We start from the raw sequence: 18,149 nt of genomic DNA on the forward strand, positions 1-18,149 counted from the left end.
GATTCCCCACTGACGCCTTGGGTTGTCTGTGTAGTGTTGCTCAAGGTACATCTCTCGTCAAGAGTGTCATGTCTAGTCATCTTGGCATTTGTAGCTTGCTGATGTTGCACTTCGCTTTGACTAGACATGGTACGAACACAATGTCTTTGTGTTCTCATGGTGTGGCCTTTTTGCCCTTGTTGGCTAGGTGGGCCCATTGAAGTTCTAGGGTCTCTGTTTGCCTCTATTCGTGTACGGGCTTTTGGTTGCCCTTTTGCAAGTGAGCATCCATGCTCATGTAGAACCATTGCTACACTAGGGTCCAATTTGGAGGTCCTGTCACGGCGCGCATTTTCTCTCCAACCTACTCGGGGGAGGTGTGAGGGGGCAGCCCCCTCTGCGGGGGTCGGGGGGGGGGGCATCAGTCCCCCCCGGCCCGCAGGGCCGTTACGGTAGACGCCATATGCAATTTGGAGAACCGTTTATAGCCAAATTTTGAACTACGTGCTCTAAATTTTAGCCCAATGAGGATCTGTGATGTGTCTTTAGCTCTATGCGGTCTTTGGGGTCAATCTTGGGGTTTAGATACGTCAGAATTCGTGTTCTAGATACCCGTCCGATTTTGACAATTTTTGGTCCGATTCTAAGATGTCCGATTTTCAAGAGTCCGATTATCAGAATCGGATGTCCGATTTTGGGTTGGTCCGATCGGCTCGGTGGTCCGATTTTGGTCACGTCCAATTCTGGGAGTTGGATAAAAAAAGTGGTCCAATTTTGGTCATGTCCAATTCTGGGAGTTGGATCAAAAAAGTGGTCCGATTTTCAAAGTGGTCCGATCCTGAGAATTGGGATCGGACAGGGTGGTCCGATTCTGAGCTGTGGTCCGATTCTGGGACTCGGACGGCCTGGTCCGATTATGAGTGGTCCAATTATGGATTGGTCCAAGTGTCCGAGTGTCCGAGTCGGACGGATTGGTCCGAGCGTCTGATTCTCAAAATCGGATGGGTTGGTCCGAGTGGTCCGAGTGTCCAAGTCGGACGGGTTGGTCCGAATCAGAGTGGTCCGAGTGCCACGTGGCACATCCAATTCCAAGCTAGTCCGATTCTGGGAATCGGACCAGACTAGTCGGACTCACTCTCAGTCGGGTGGTCCGATTCTGGAAATCGGACGGTCCGACTCCAGAACTCGGGTGGTCCGATTCTGGGAATCGGACCACTGCGAGTTGGTCCAAGTGCGTCGGTGGCGGGCGCGATTCCCGTGCGTTTGACCCCTCCTTATTGTCTGCTGCACGCAATCACCACAAACTTTCTAAATTTGATTAGAGCACTTGTTGGAAAACACCAAACTTACCTAGAGCAGCACGAATCGCCGGCGCCTAGAGATCGGGGTAGCGCTTCCTCGTCCTGTGAACCAGAAGTTCTCTCTCTCTCTCTCTCTCTCTCTCTCTCTCAAGGCAAACCAAGAAACTGAGGTCTGTCTTGGCCTCCCAGGCCTCTTAAGGTCCTTTCCCAGCACTGCAGAACCTCACAGCTAGTTCCCTGTCACTGTCTCACCCAGAAACTTGAATCTGGTCCCCTGTTTCCCTGTTTTAGCTTGTTATATAGCAACAGAAAACCCTATTGTTTGCTTTTTTTTTTCTCATTTTTCTTTGTTTTTTCCTACCCTAATGCACCCAATTCATAAAGTAAATACCTACACTACTTCATTCCACAACATAAATCTCAAGAAAGCAACAAACCTACTTGCCAAGGAGATCGAATACCATCTTCAACCCCCTCGCTTCCTACCTATCTACCTCAAGAACCGATTCAGGGGAAACCCCTTACTTTGATGCTCGATTCGAAGTGCGCTGCTCAAGGCTTCAATCTGTTGGTCTCGGCAACGGAACCAAAATGTGGGAGCTTTCACTCAACCGCCAAAACCCACAGACCGCTTATTGTTTCAAGCGTTCCAAGCCGAGCACTAATGGCTACCTCTCACATAATCGATGCGCCATCCATATCTACGGGTGTAGTGACCTTACCTTTGTGTCATTCGAGTTACCTCCTCTCCCGCGCACTCCGGCAGCTCCATGATCCAAGTGCAAGCTTCAAGCAAGCTCGATCCTCAAGCTCGACGCTCCAAGCTCCATTGCCGTGAGCAAGACAAGAGAAGAGAAGAGAAGAAAAGAAGAGAGGAGAAGATGGAGAGCTTCTCCTCCTCGGTCCCTCACCCTCACACACTCACTCCCTCACACTCTCACACTCCCTCTCTCAAGCACAAGCTCAAGCAAGCAAGAACAAGAAGAAGAAGAAGAAGAGGAGAGCTACTTTTGGCCAAACACAAGAATGAGCTTCTCATTCACTTTTCAACTTTATATACAAAACCCTAAATCTCTTTTGGGCGGTCATCCCCTTTTCCCCTTTTTACATGGCCGGCCATAGCCTAGGCCTTTTTCCCATTGTCCTTTCATCTTCCTAGCTTCCTGTCCACCGCCCGTCTACATTTACAAATTGCACGGGTGAGAGCCCGCCCGGCGCTCTTTTACAAGATTTCAGGGTGCGCCTTTTTATTTTAAAATGCGTCTTTTCCCTTTTGCCTTTGCCTTGGACTTTTAAGGTTGCCCTTGCGCTTTCGGCCTTTTCTCCTTTTCTTTCTTCAGTCGGGCTACCTTTTTTCTGCCTTTGCCCTGCGTCTTTTCCACTTCTGTTTGCTTTCTTCGTGTTGGGGTTAATAGTCCATAATGTCTCAAGCTTAGTTTTTTTAATTCACCCAATGATAGCAAGCTCTTATTTGGATAGACACAGAGAAACATCATGTCCACTTCTTTGAAGATCCACTTTTGTCCTCTAATAACAATATAGACAATTTGGTGATCCTTTGCCACTTGCATATCTTGTCTTTTAATCTTAACTCATTTATACATCTCCTCTAGCATCTTCTTGATACCTTTAGTATTGGATCAGAAAAGTTGAGTGGGGTGAGATAGTCTTGTGCTTACAAGGCCTAGAATGGAGTCACCTTAATGCATTGGTGTGGTAAGACACATTGTAAGAAAATTCCATCAATGATAGATATTGCATCCATTACTTAGGTTCTCTACAACAATCTCTCCTCATCATCATAAGGAAAATCTCTACCATATGCATAATCTAGATGTCTTCAAAAGGAATTGGAGCCTTCAAATCTTCAAGAAATAGCCTCTATAAAAAGTAGACAACTTGCTGTATAAAACAAGGCATGTTTAAGAAAACCGCCATAACTTCTGATAGAAGTATCTAAATAAAGCATGCCACATATCAAAACATACTACTAAAGAGTACTTTGACCCTATGTAGGTGGCTGAATTTTGAAAATTAGATAAAGTAAAATCTATTCTAAAGTAAACTATTGTCGAGACCTTGTTTAGAGTGCAACTGGCTCCCAAATGACTATGTGTCGACCACCAATGCATCCTATAGATAGGAAAACTCATCCAAAATGGAATCTTGCATCGAAGAAGCTTCTTGAAGTGGTAAACCATTCCACTTAATCAAATACTCGATGATGAAGTGAGAGAGAAGCTTCTTTTCATATTGACCTATGACCTCCTCAGGAATGTACTAAATAAGTCATTTTTCATCCATAGGAGGCAACTCATCAATTATTTCCACTTGAGTACCATAAAAGGGTTTGAGATAACTAACATGGAAATACATTATGAATCATAGTGGAAGAGAAATGTTCCAATCAATATGCCAAGTCTCCATTACACTTCAAGATCCTATGGGGCCCATAAAACCTATGAGCAAGTTTGTTGCTAGAGCCATCCTTGAGAGTAGAATATCGAGACTTGGGTACTTTCAAGAGAACTAACTCTCCTTCTTGAAACTCCAAAGGTCACCTCTTCTCATCAGCATACACCTTCATCTGATCTTGAGCTTTTTTAAGATTCATCTTACATTGTTAAAGAAGATCCTACATTCTTTCCAATTTCTCCTTTCCATGAGAGTTAATCTTCTCACTAAAAATAATTGTGGGTAAGGGTACCTTGTAGCCATACATAGCCTCAAAGGGTGAAACTCCAATGCTAGCATGAGTGGAGTTATTATAGGAAAACTCAATCAAATGTAACCATGAATACAATGTATGCAATACATCATGAAAAAAATGGTGAAGGTAAGTCTCCAACCACTTATTAGCGCTTGTTATCTAGCTGCCAGCCTGTGGATGATAGCCTATAGAAGGAGCCAATTTAGTTCCCATTGAGTTGAACACTGGTTGCCAAAAGTTATCCATGAACTTAGTATCTCTATCATGCACAATCATATGCGGCAATCCATGTAATCCAAAGATCTGTTCCATGAACTGACTAGCCACTTGTGAAGCAATGAACTAAGTCTTGGTAGAAATTCAATGGGCTACCTTAGTGAGTCTATCCACTACTATATAAATGTTATTCCAATCCTTCTTAGTAATAAGTAGTCTAATAATGAAGTCCATAATAATATGTGTCCAATTTTGCCTTCTGGAATAGGCAATGGCTACAAAAAATTGCTATTAAGCCAAATGAGGCCATTTTTAAGTTGATAATGGGAGTTTTCCTCCATAAGACCTTGTTGTATTTTCTAAAGCACATAGCTAAGCTCATCATCCAAAAGATAGGCTTCTTTAATTCATCAATCCAATCACCATGTAACTCTGTCATAGCTGAAACCCAACATGTCTACATTTTAGAGAGAGAATCAACTACCACATTGTCTCTACCCCTTGTAGGAGTGATGTCAAAATCATAATTTTGCAAGGTAGCTACCCACCTGCATTTCTTAGGGGTAAGATTTGACTGAGTAAGGAAGTACTTTAGGACCTTGTGATGACTTTGAAATCTAAACTGACTGCCATGTAAATAATGGTGCCATTTCTTTATTGCATGTAGAATAATCAACATCTCTTGGTCATAGACATTCATAGCAGATCTTTATATGTAATCTTATGGCTTTCAAAGGAAGTAACTCTATGCGCATGTAGCAAAACAACCCCTATGCCATGGCCATTGGCATCACACTATATGGTAAACTCTCTAGAGAAATCTACGTATACTAGAATAGGAGAAAAAGTAGGTAACTCCTTCAACTAGTTGAAGCTACTTCAGTTAAGTGCATCCTAAAAGAAAGCTTCCTTCTTCAACCTATCAAAGTCAAAGGAGCTGCTACATCCACATAGTGCTTAATGAATCTATGGTAGAATGATGATAGACCAAGAAATCCTCAAAGGGAGGTAGTAGTGGTAGAGGTTGGCCAATCTCTAACACTCTGCACCTTCTTAGGATTAGCTTGTATCCCTAGTTTACTAACAATATGACCCAAGTACTCCACTTCAATTTGCATGAAAGAGCATTTCTTCTCCTTAGCAAAGAGTCTGTGATGTCTCAACACATAAAAAACCTTCCTTATATATAATAAATGGTCCAACAAACTCTTACTATGAATTAATATGTCATCAAAGAAGACTAGGACAAACTAAAAGAGGAAAGGCTACAAAATCTTAATCATGAGACTCTAGAAGGTAGTTGGAGTATTAGTAACCTCAAATGGCATTAATAGAAAATAGTATAGCCCCATGATCAATACTAAAGATAGTCTTAAATTCATCACCCTCTCACACACGAATATGATAATATCCAGACTTCAAATTAATCATGGTAAAGAATCTATCCCCCTTGAGCTCGTGAAACAAATCATCAACTTTAGGTATTGGATACCTGCTCTTCACTGTGATCTTGTTTAGATCCATGTAGTCAATACACATCCTAAAGGATCCATCTTTCTTCTTATTAACAAGACCAAAGATGCATAAGGTGAAAAACTAGAATCAATAAATCCCATCTATAAAACTCCTTGATTTGCTTGGCTACTTCCTCACACTCACCTTTCGACAACCTATAGGGTGACTTGTTAATTAGCTTTGAATGATGCTCTAAATCAATAGGGTGATCCACTGCTCTCTTAGGAGGTAATGAAGTAGGTACTTTAAATAAGTCCTTGTACTCCTTAAGTAGAGCTTTCAAAGTAGGATACTTTGTTGAATTCTTGGACCAATCTTCTACCTCTTTATTCAAGTGTAATACAAAAATCTGTGAGTGCTTCTTCTACTCCTTCTTGAGTTTTTAATGGTGATAAGTTAGTTTTCCCTAAAGTCATCACCCAATCACAACCAAGTACAATATCAATGGGTCCCATTTCCAAAGAAATTAGGTTCACATGTAATTATATGGGAACTTGTGGGTACATTTGACTACTGATTTCCACTTCTTTATTAGCTACTTGTACTCTTATGGGTTGTTGTAAATCAATAGGAAAGCAATGTAACATGTCTCCACAACTAACTTATTTACAAAATTGTGTGTACTACCACTATTTATTAGGAGAAATAGGTCATTTCCATGAATGGTATCCTTCATAAAAGTGTATTAGGACTCTTGAACTTTTCCAAGCATTTATGGAAATAGAACAAAGGGTAATAGTAGCAAGAGGTAAATTTGTCCCATTAGGGTCAAATGGAAATCCATCCGCAACCTCATAAGACTGATCAAGATCAGGATCCTCATCATGCTCTTCAAAGTGAGCTTCTGCACTCATTATTGGTTCATCAATAACCTTATCATCCCCATCCTCAAGTACTATCATTCTATAATTCTTAGCCTTCGCATTCTTGAAAGTACACTTTAATGCATGATCAGTCATATACTTTTGATCACATTTGAAGCATAGACCCTTTTCCTTTCTTTCCTTAAAAATATCCAAAGGTATAAAATTGCCATTAGTTGTTGAATTAATATGGGGTGTATTGTCACCTTGCCTACCCTTCACTTTATGGTTGATCACTAGCTTTGAAAGTAGGCTCCACTTTATGGTGGTTGAAGCACTTTATTGTCTTGAGACATTGAAAGTAGGGTATCTAGGGACTTTGGGACTACTAAATGAAGTATTGGAACCTCCATAATTTCCACCAAAGTTGCTATGTTTAGCAACATCCCTTTGCTGTGCAAAAGAAGCCTACATAGGAATGTCCCTCCTATACTTATGAGCATACCTCTCAACTAGCTCAATAGTATGGAGTAGTGTGGTGGGTTCCTAGGCCATAACATCCACTAATAAATTAGGCTCTACATCATAGATATACTTATGCAACTTTGCATCATCGTTCACACTCTCTACATAACATCAGTTGACAAATTAGGCTCTAGACCATAGATATAGTGTGGCAGATTTCTAGGTCATAACATCAACTAACAAATTAGGCTCTAGACCATAGATATACAACTTTTTATAATCACTCATACTCTCTACATACATGGTAAGATTCAAACATTGATTTGTATACTTTTGTATTCTCTCTAACTGATAGGCTTCTTTGGTCCAACTGATACCTTCTTCTTGCCAACTTTTCTTTCTCAATGGGAGATACAAACACCTGAGCTACCTTAGCTTTGAATTCCTCCTAACTCTCAATTTTCTAATTTTCCCTCTTTATGTACCTCTACCATGTATGAGAAAATCCCTCAAGGTGAAGAGTAGAAAAGTGAATATTTTGGTCATCTAACCTAGGGAAAATATCAAAGTAGGACTCCAACTTGGAAGTCCACTACTCCAAATTAGCTGGTGTGATGATGAATGACCACTATATTTGTTTAGCTCTAAAAGAAGTCTCCCCAATCTCATAAGTTCTATGTGGTATCCCTTTCTTTCCAATAATACCTATCAGTGAGAATGATTGTTTGATGGCTTAAATGATTATTTACCTCAACTCTCTTTGTTTGCCATGTGTGCTATCACAAGCATAGAAATCTGAGAGCTAAGTTTGTCCAAAGAATCCTTAGTAGATTGAGTCATATTCTCCATGACTTCCTTGGTCTACATGTTTTATTGAACCAACTGATCAACCACATGATCCAATTTAGAAACCAAGTCCATGTGTCTGATGGAATGCCTAGTCTCATGGTTACAAAGAGTCGCATTAAGAGTACTATAAGCACCATAGTCTTGTGAATCTTCCTCATCTTGACATGCCTTAGGTATTGCCTAATGTGCTTCTCTAATTTGTTGCTGAACATCATCATTAGGCTTATTCTTTTCCTTGTTTCTAGCCATTTCTGCTCACTAGTAAGTGTAGTCCTAGTAAACCCCCTATTACAAAAATGGCTATAACTTTTGATATCGATATTAGAATCAAGAACTTTTTTATGGAAATCGAAGCTTACAAATAGATCTTTAGGATGAGTTATAGCACTCAAATTTAGAATCAAAATAGAATATTTTGAGAATATTCTTTTACTACTATCCAAAATAGTCCTACACCCTATAAAAACATTATTTTAGTGTATCTACCTCTCCTAAGTCAAAGACAAGGACTTCCAACCCTATGATATCCTATCTATGACCTATAGGGTTGAATATAACCTGCAATACCATGTAAAGATCTTGAAAATTTTCTCTGAATCACTCTATAACCCTATAACCAAGTAAAAAGCCTTTCAAGAGTGATCCCAATTCACTGTTTGAGTGTAATACCCTATGTAAAACCTATAACCAACCTAAAATGACCTATAACACCTATGAATGACTAAAAATTCAGTCAAATGAAGGTCTATATGCCCTATTTTCAATGAATCTACCTAACCCTTGCTCTAGGGAGTAGAATGGATAAAATTTCTCTTGTAGCAAACCTATAATAACCTATATAATCTGAAAGGGAAGTAGATCCCAGGAGGAAGAAGCTTAGCGGTGAGAGCTATGGCCGATGGAGAGCAAGAGCAAGAGAGAGAGAGACTCAAAAGTGGGAACTCCAACAACCACAATGTGTGGTCGGGCCTTCCTTTATTCAAACTGTCACTAAAATAATAAAGAATAAGTGACTGTGATGAGCGCCCGCCACCTACAGTGTGTAGTGGTTGGCGGGTACTGTCAGTGTAGTAGTACATGGGCGGCTAGGCGGAGGCACCTTTACCCCCAACAACCTCCCACTTAAAGGTGAATTTGCCCTAGTGAGAGAGAAAAGAAAAGAAAAAGACAGTACAACATGTACACATGTACAACAAGATGAGGAAAAAGATGTCATCTCATCCAACACCCATCAATCTCCTGAGGAAGGCAAAGCGCTCTCTAGTGAGGCTCTTAGTGAGCAAGTCTGCATGATTTTGCTCAATCGGAATTTTGACAAGGTCAACAAACCTGTCCTCAATGACCTCGGGAATGAAGTGATACCTCACCTCAATATGTTTTGTATTCGCATGGAAGACTGGATTCTTGGCAAACTGAATGGTACTCATAGAATCCGAATGCAGTGTAGGCATAGCATCAGTCATACCAAGGTTTGCAATCAAACAGCCTAACTAGACAGCCTCCTTGCAAGCCTCTGTGGCTGCAATATACTCGGCCTCTATAGTAGAAAGAGTCATACACTTTTGCACCCTAGACATCTAAGAGATAGCCCCTCCAACATAAGTGAACACATAGCCAATAGGATTAACATCCTGCATATGGAAGCGCTCAAGGACTTTATGAATGTACTCCATCTGTGACAGATAGAGTAGTCCTTGAGATCTGTCGCGCATAATGCGCATACGAAGTATATGAGAGGCATGTTCCAAATCTTTCATCTCAAAGCTCTTCTTGAGCTGAGCCTTAAAAGCATCTAGCTCCTCATGAGTTGTCCTTGCTAAAACCATTTCATCCACATAGAGTACCAAAATCAGTAAAGAACCGTCATGGGCTTTCTTCGTACAAGTACGGATCCATAGCACTGCGGCTATAGCCCTGTGACTGCATGAATGCATCAAACTTATGGTACCATTCCCTAGGTGCCTGCTTCAAGCCATATAGACTCTCCTTTAGCTTGCACACTAGGTGTTCCCTACCAGGGTCTGCAAATCCCTTAGGCTGCTCCATATAAATCTCATCATGCAAGTCCCCATGTAAGAAAGCCATCTTCACATCCACCTGGTACAAGTCCAGGTCAAGCTATGCAACCAAAGCCAAGACTAAGCATAGGGTGGTCATCTTGACCACAGGAGAAAATACTTCATCAAAGTCAACACCATGCTCCTACTTGAAGCCCTTAGCAACCAATCGAGCCTTTATGCCGGCTTGGGGTGGCCAGGGGTACTTTTCAACTTGTACACCCACTTACATATCAAAGTCTTCTTACCCTGAGGCAAGGAAACCAAATCCCAAGTCTGATTCTTATGCAATGAGTCAAGTTCAGACTATATAGCCCTCTCCCAAGAGTGACAATCATCCCTCTACATAGCATTATCATAAGTGAGAAGCTCTCCTGCATCTGTAACCAGTATATAATCCATAAAGGGTGCAAAATGGTCAGGAGGTCATCTATCTCTAGTAGAACGCCTCAACCCAGGCTCTACTACCTGACCAACATCCTGTCTAACATCAGCATGTCTAACATCTAGGCCATCAGCATCAGGTGATGTTGCATGCTGTCTAGCTGACGGTGGAGCAACGAGCTATACGGGAGCAGGTGGCTCCTCCTGAAAGATAACTCTGCGTACCTCAACCACTTTCTTAGACTGTGTATGCATTTTGTCGTCATGAAAGATGACATCATGGCTGCGGATTACTTTCAGTGCCTACGGATCCCATAGATAATAACCCATCTCTCCTACATCTCCATAGCCAATGAAAATGCATTTGACACTTTTAGGATCCATCTTATTGTGTTTGTCCTTGGGCATATGACAGAATGCCTCACATCCAAAGACACGCAAGTGATCATAAGAGGGGGGCTTTCCTACCCATACCTCCTCTGCAACCTGAAAGTCAATGCCTCTACTAGGTGACCTGTTAATGAAATCCACTGCAGTAGTAACTGCCTTAGCCCAAAAGTGCTGCGGTAAGCCAGCCTGGCTAAGCATGCTAGGGACCCTTTTGTGAATGGTCATATTCATACGTTCAGCCATACCATTTTGGGGAGGGGTGTAAAGGGCGGTCAGTTGATGCTTAATACCCTACTCATCACAAAACTGCTCAAAAGCACGTTATACATGCTCACCCCCATTATCTGACCTTAGGCATTTCAGCCTATTCCTAGACTGGTTCTCTACTAATGCAAGCCAACGCTGAAATGTGTCTAAGACATCGGATTTTCTCTTTATGGGACTTTGACCTGCCATGTCTTAAACATCATTATCATACGTGCCATGTCTACCACCTCTAACAGTCAATGCATGTGAAGAGCAGGAGGCATCATTGTTTCTCCTGTTGATTTCCTCAGTCAGTAATGCACTCTCAACATCTTTGATTTTCAGCCCATCAAGCTTGTTCGTGCATGTGGCAGTACAGAAGACATCCCATGATTCAAGCAAGGTGCCAAGTAGAAATAATAGGTGCAAGTTGTCTTTGAACTCAATACCCTGTGACAACAAATTCTTCATGATAGCATGAAACTAGCTAAAATGAGATGATAGGGATGTCCCCTCCTTCATGCGAAGGTCCATTAACTGCTTCAGCCAATACATCTGTGACACAAAACTCTACTGTGCATAAAGCTCCTGAATCTTCTCCCATAAGTCCCATGCACTCTGATTCTCATCTTCAACAACATTATGATGGACCTCTTCTAAGAGTGACAAGATAATGGTAGACTTGCATAGCTCATCAACTTCCATCCAAACATCATCATCCATATCCTCAGGTTTAACACCCTTGAAATGCAAGGGTTTAATCTGCAACTTCTGCACCAAAACCTGCCATATCTAGGACTTCCAATACCCATAGTTGGTACCATAACTTGGCAATGTTAAAGAGAGCTGTGTCTTTTAGATGACCAGCCATAGTGTCCCAAATCAAAGCAAAAATGCAAAAATGCAAGTTGATGTAATTAGCAGAAAATGCACTAAAACCACTGCTAAAACTAGCTGAAAGAGTGGATATCACCAAGAGAACCACTTGTCCACCAAATATGACCAAGAGAACATCAAGCAGTAAGCATTACCCTTTACAGCAGTATGTAAAATTGTCCCAAAGTGAAGCAATCACTGATACATATGTCACTGCAACTGCCATATAGCAAGATACATCCAACAGTGAGTGTCAAGGGGTAAGAAGGTACCAAGAACTATCAAACCAATAATCTAACAGGCAAGAGACATATCATAGGTCTAGAGGTCATGCATGTAATGGGTCTCAGGGTAAGAGAAGAGATCAAGCACAAGCACAACTGATAGAGCAAGGAGATCAATGCATAACCATCCAAGATGCATACAAAACTTACAAACCTGTGATAGGTGCCTGCCCCAATAGACATATCAAATCAGCCCACTACAGACTAATTGCAGACATAAAGCTCTCAAGAGAGCAAATGCATGTAACTGTCCCACAAGCTCAAGCTCAAGCTCAAGTGTAAGTAAACCTCTGTGTACATCCGAATATGCCAAGAGGCTCCCACTGGAAGTAAAGTCAAATGCATAACAGAGCAAGCAATGCTCAAATACATCAAGTGCATAATATCAGACATTCCAAATCCCAATAGGGTACATTCAGAGCATAAATCCCAAGCTATCTCAGACCCATGAAGCATAAGCCTGAAAGCAGTCAAATACCATGTAATTGACAACCAAATGTAATGCCCAATAGGTCCAAAATGCTCAAATACATCCAAATATGAAGCTCCAAGTATCTATCAAGCATGGGCAAACCAAGTGGTATCCATATCTAACCAAAGCATAAATGCAAGAAGCCTAAATGTCAAGCAGTGACAATAGGCATAAATCGGTCCAAAGCATGCCAACTAAAGCCAAATTCCAGTAAATCACAACCAAGTCGGAGCCTAATCCAAGCTCAAAAGCATTTCGGAACCAAAAAGAAGCATTTGACAATCTTCAAATACATCGGTATGATCATTCAAATCTCTTGTAAAGTGCCCCGTATTCAAGAACCAATGCATAGACCAAATAAATGAGCTTCATCCCACTATATTACAGTGGCATATTCACTATCAAATGAAGCTCAATCAGTGCCCAAATTTGCTCCAAATCATAGACATAGCATCCCATAAGATCCGAGCATCACTAGGCATCAATAGCCATCAAACGAGCAATGCCAAGAAGCATCAAACATTAAATGTCCAAGTGTTGCCCTGTTTGTGACCGTCCTAGGACTGTATATACAACAATGGTTGAAGGTGGAAGCACTCATATCGATTGCTGAGAGCCAAGATTCAATGCCGAGAGGAGTCCAAATATGATTGGAAAGGTTATAAATAGTGTCGGGAAGCCGAGGAAGGAGCTGGAAATGCTAGGAGGAGATCAGCCCAGCCCCCTAAAAATTCGTCGCATTTTGTGCTGGTTTCTCGTGGGGGCTGGGGGGTCTTTATCAATTCTACTAAGCACTTGGCAAGGATTAGGGGGCTCCGATGCAGCCCTGCAAGGTGCCAAATGGAGGGTGGAAGATCGGAGAGGAGGCGAGAGATCAAAACATACTTGCAAATGAAGGTGCCATGGCTGCCATTGAAGCTCAAGTTGAAGCTCTTCAAATCCGAGCTGAAGAGAATGTCGAGAAAGCTCCAATGCCTTTACGTTGATACCAGTTGAAAGGGAAGTAGAGCCCAGGAGGAAGAAGCTTGGCGGTGAGAGCTATGGCGGATGGAGAGCGAGAGAGAGAGAGAGAGAGAGAGAGAGAGAGAGAGAGAGAGAGAGAGAGAGAGAGAGAGAGAGAGAGAGAGAGAGAGAGAGAGAGAGAGAGAGAGAGAGAGAGAGAGAGAGAGAGAGAGAGAGAGAGAGAGAGAGAGAGAGAGAGAGAGTCAAAAGTGGGAACTCCAACAACCACAATGTGTGGCCAAGCCTTCCTTATTCAAACTGTCACTAAAAGAATAAAGAATAAGTGACTGTGATGGGTGCCCGCCACCTACAGTGTGCAGTGGTGGGTACTGTTAGTGTAGTAGTACATAGGCCGCTAGGCGGAGGCGCCTTTACCCCCAACATAATCCCTGTGGCTTATCAATGGAGTCCCAAACAATACTATCCAATTGAGATCTTTATGTCATCAAGAATTCCACTCGTGGTATCTATGATGAGGGATATAAGGGCATGACAAGCTCTCTACACGGGCTCCAAATCACCAGGAGATAGGCAAAGTTTCCCCTGGGTCGATTGGTTGCATGCCTTTGGGATCTTTGATACTGGGGGAGGGTCACCTCTCTATTGTCCCACTATCTCCCCCAACATCACCTTTTTCCTTGGTTGGAATATCAACATGGAAGTAGAATTCTAATTAATCAATCAAGGATGAAATGCATAACTGAAAATTTCTTTCAACCTTCAATGATATGCATGATTGATCAAAGAAAGATTGGAATGAAGAAATGAGTGTTGGCTGAGGGTCTTACCAATGCAATTTAGTGGCTCACTAATTGCTAGTACTTAGCCTTTACAATATTTCAATCTTAGGCAAAGAAAATCAGACAATCAAATTAGGATTATACATAAAGACATTGTAAATGATACTCATGATGAAATAATATTGAAATGATTGTTAAATTTTAATGTAATAGGCTCTAATTAATGAGAAGAGCACTAATCTCTGATCTATTGATCAATTCAAAGAATAATCAACCAATAATCTCTCATCAACAAGTGAAAAAGCTTAAAGCAAGTGGATATTGAGAGATTTCAAAGATTAAGCAAATGAAATACCTTGATCAAGCTTGAAGAAGATGATTGATGCAAGCTTCACGCTAATCATATGAAGAATATTCCATAATCCACCATGAATCCCTCATGAAGCTCCAAGAATCCATAAAATCAGCCCATACATGCTTAAATAAGATTAAATCTGTGGAAGAATCAATACCTCGGGCATGTTGAAGATTCAAGCTTCTTGAAGAAAATCCCTAAAATAAACCTTCAATATGAGCTTCAAGAGGCTCAATATACTGAAATCTTTGAAATGCCTTCAATCTTTAAGCCTATCTTGCTCCAAACTGATGGTAGAGAAGCCTTGAAGGTCAAGAAGAGCCAAATATTAAAGAAATTGAAGCTTCCAAGTATGTGGCTATGACTACCATGTTGTGTATTAGGGTTTCAAAGAAGAGAGATGAAGATCAAAGGCTTCAAAAGGCTAATCATTGAGTACAATGCCAAGCAATGGTCCAATGAGTAGGCAAGCTAGAGATGAATGGTTGTTGATGTCAAGAGCTAGAGAAAATGAGTAGCAAATCAGCGCAATTCACGGCACATTTTTCAAGCCTAACCATGATGATCTCCTATGTGTCATGCCTCAAGTTTGGTTATTGAAATGGTCAGCAAGAGATGAAGTTTCATTGTCCTATACTTTTAGAAGGAGATAGAATGATTACTGACCAAGAGAAGCAAATCTTTGTTGTCCACCATGAGAGCTTCAACGAAAAGTTTGAAAGAGAGAGGAAAGAGAAATCCTATCTTGAAAATAACTAAATTTCTAACCAAGACTAACTCTATTCACCCTATCCTTAACCATTTTACCTCCAAAATAGCCTATTATTGATATACGACCTACCATTTTGTCCATGATGCCTCCAAATTTTCCTTCAAGCACTCCAATTAACTCTTACTAGATGTCCTTGGTCTCCTTGGTCACTACACTTGTCTATTTTCTCAATTGACATCCTATACTTGAGTAACTACGAAGTAACAAGACTGTGAATGAAATCCAAGAAAAGATTGTACTAAATGGATCAAAGACCAATGCTTTGATACCACTTGTCAAGGAGAGGGTTGAGAGGTGAAAGAAAGAAGAGCAAAAGAGAGAGAAAATAGGAGATATAAAGAGTGATGAGGGGAGAGAGAGACTAGAAATATAGAAGAGAAGAGAGAGAAGCCATGAAAGCTGAGTACAAGTAGGTGAGATGAGAGATAGTAATTGTATTATGATCAAATCTATTAGAAATTACACACCTCACACCTTTTATACCTATGTTAGTGTGACAAGGTTTTATTAATAACTCTCTCTCACTAACACATATAGTCCTAGCTTCTTACATCTGTCTTTACTCTAGAATTCATACTATTATAAGACTTCAATGTTGACATTCATTGTCTAATGTTTAGATCCAGTTGGTTAAAATTTCATTTGAGACTTTTGTGATCTATTACCAAGGTGAATTTCTTACCAAGTAGGTAATGTATCCACAAGTTGAGAGTATGGATCTAGCTAACAAATCTAACTCATAAGTAGCATAGTTTTTTTTAATGATTCTTTAGCTTCCTTGACAAATAAGCAATTGGATGTCCCTCTTACATAAGTACACGATCCAATATGTGACATCTTACATGTGTAACAACCTCAAACCCTTGGTTTAGGTCAGGAAGCTTCAAAATGGGAGTGTTTAAGTCAATCAAAGCTAGATTTTTTTATTGGAATCCATACTATATAGATTTTTTTTCTTTAGCAAGTTTGTCAAAGATGCAGTGTGATTGCGCTATAGTCCTTTGACAAAGACTCAATACCATCCAGCCAATCCTAAGAAACTATTCACTTTTTTGGCTCTCATTGGGGGCAAATATTTTTGTACATCCTTAACCTTGAAAGGATCTATAGCAATTCCTTCTTCTACCCTATAAACCCTCTAGGTACTTAATATGTCTTTTAAAGAACATGCACTTCTTCTTCTTAGCATAAAGATTGTGGAGCCTCATTATTTCAAGAGTAATGCAGAGTTGTTGCTTATGTTTCTCGTCTTTCTTGGAATAAGTCAAAATTCCATCAAACAAGATGACAAAAAATTTCATTAAGATAAGATTGAAAGATGTCCTACATGAATCTATTGAAGTTTATAAGAGCATTGTTAGCCCAAAAGACATAATAATAAAGTCATAGTGGTCATACCTTGTATTAAAGGTAATTTTGGAAATATCTTCTTCTATTATACTTACTTGATAGCATCAAGACCTCAAGTCCATCTTTGAAAAGGTCCTTGCTTCTTGAAGTCCATCAAGTAACTCATCAATCCTAGAAATTGAATGCTTGTTCTTACTGTGACCTAGTTTAGCCCACAATAGTCAATGCAAAGACAAAGGGTTTTGTCTTTCTTCTTCTTAAAAAATATCGAGGCTTTTCATTGAAAATTACTTGGTGTCAATGTATCCTTGATCCAATAATTATTTGATTTATTATTTTAACTCGATAGCTTCAAGGATGGACATTGAATACATTCTTTTTGCAACTAGAGTAACTTTTACTACTAGCTTTATTTCATGGTCAACTTCTTTTGGAGGTGGAAGTTCAATTACCTCTTCCACCAAAATGTCTACATACTCCTTCATCCATGAAGGTTCCTTTTCTAATTCATTGTTTTGCTTCTTCTTTTTTTTGAGTTTGATTAAGTATACATGTAATCCTTTTCTTAGCCCTTGCACTATTTTTGAAGCTTTCGCCAACTAAATTTTTGACTTACCAACTTTTTCTTGAGTAATCACTTACTTTCATCCATGTTTCTAAATAATACTTAGCCTCTTCTATAATGGATGCAAACATCATTGGGGATTAGTCAATCCATTTCCTATCAAAATCATTCATAAGCAGCCAATATCATGATAGGAAACCTTGCATTCATGGGCTCATTACCTAGATCAACCTTTACAATCCTAATATGATGTGGTGATACAACTTTTTTTCATTTTCTAACTCTACCAAAAGTTTAGATGTCACTGCAACCTCTATGCCTAGTTTCTATGCACATTTTGGAGAAATAAAGGAGTCAGTACTTCTACAATTTACGAAAATATAAAGGGTTTACCTTGATGGTTCATTGATGTCTGAATCACCAAGAAGTAGTGATGCGGTCCCTTCTTATCAAATGCAACATGAATCATCCATCTTTCCATTTTGGTCTCCATTAAGGGCTCTTCTTCTTCCTCTCCTATGAGAGTTATTGCAATATCTCTTCCTCTTCCTCTACCTATATTGCACCTCTATTTTGACCACAAAAATGTCCTTGTTAAGGATGTTAGCTTAGTTTAGATATTGTCTTCTATAGTGGCTTGGTTCATTATGGTGGAAACACCTTTAAGTACCATTGCTTTGATTCAATAGAACAAAGGTACCGATTATATTAACCTTGGCCTTTTATCTTACATCAATTCGTTGTTTCCCTTGCCCTCTTTTTATGAAGGCATGGGACGCTTTATTGTGAAATCCTTAATCCCAATGTATTATGTTCCT

The sequence above is a fragment of the Lygodium microphyllum genome, chromosome 25, assembly GCF_053477565.2.
Source record: "Lygodium microphyllum isolate KBCC chromosome 25, Lygodium_microphyllum_v1.1.10, whole genome shotgun sequence".
Taxonomy (NCBI): Eukaryota; Viridiplantae; Streptophyta; class Polypodiopsida; order Schizaeales; family Lygodiaceae; genus Lygodium; species Lygodium microphyllum.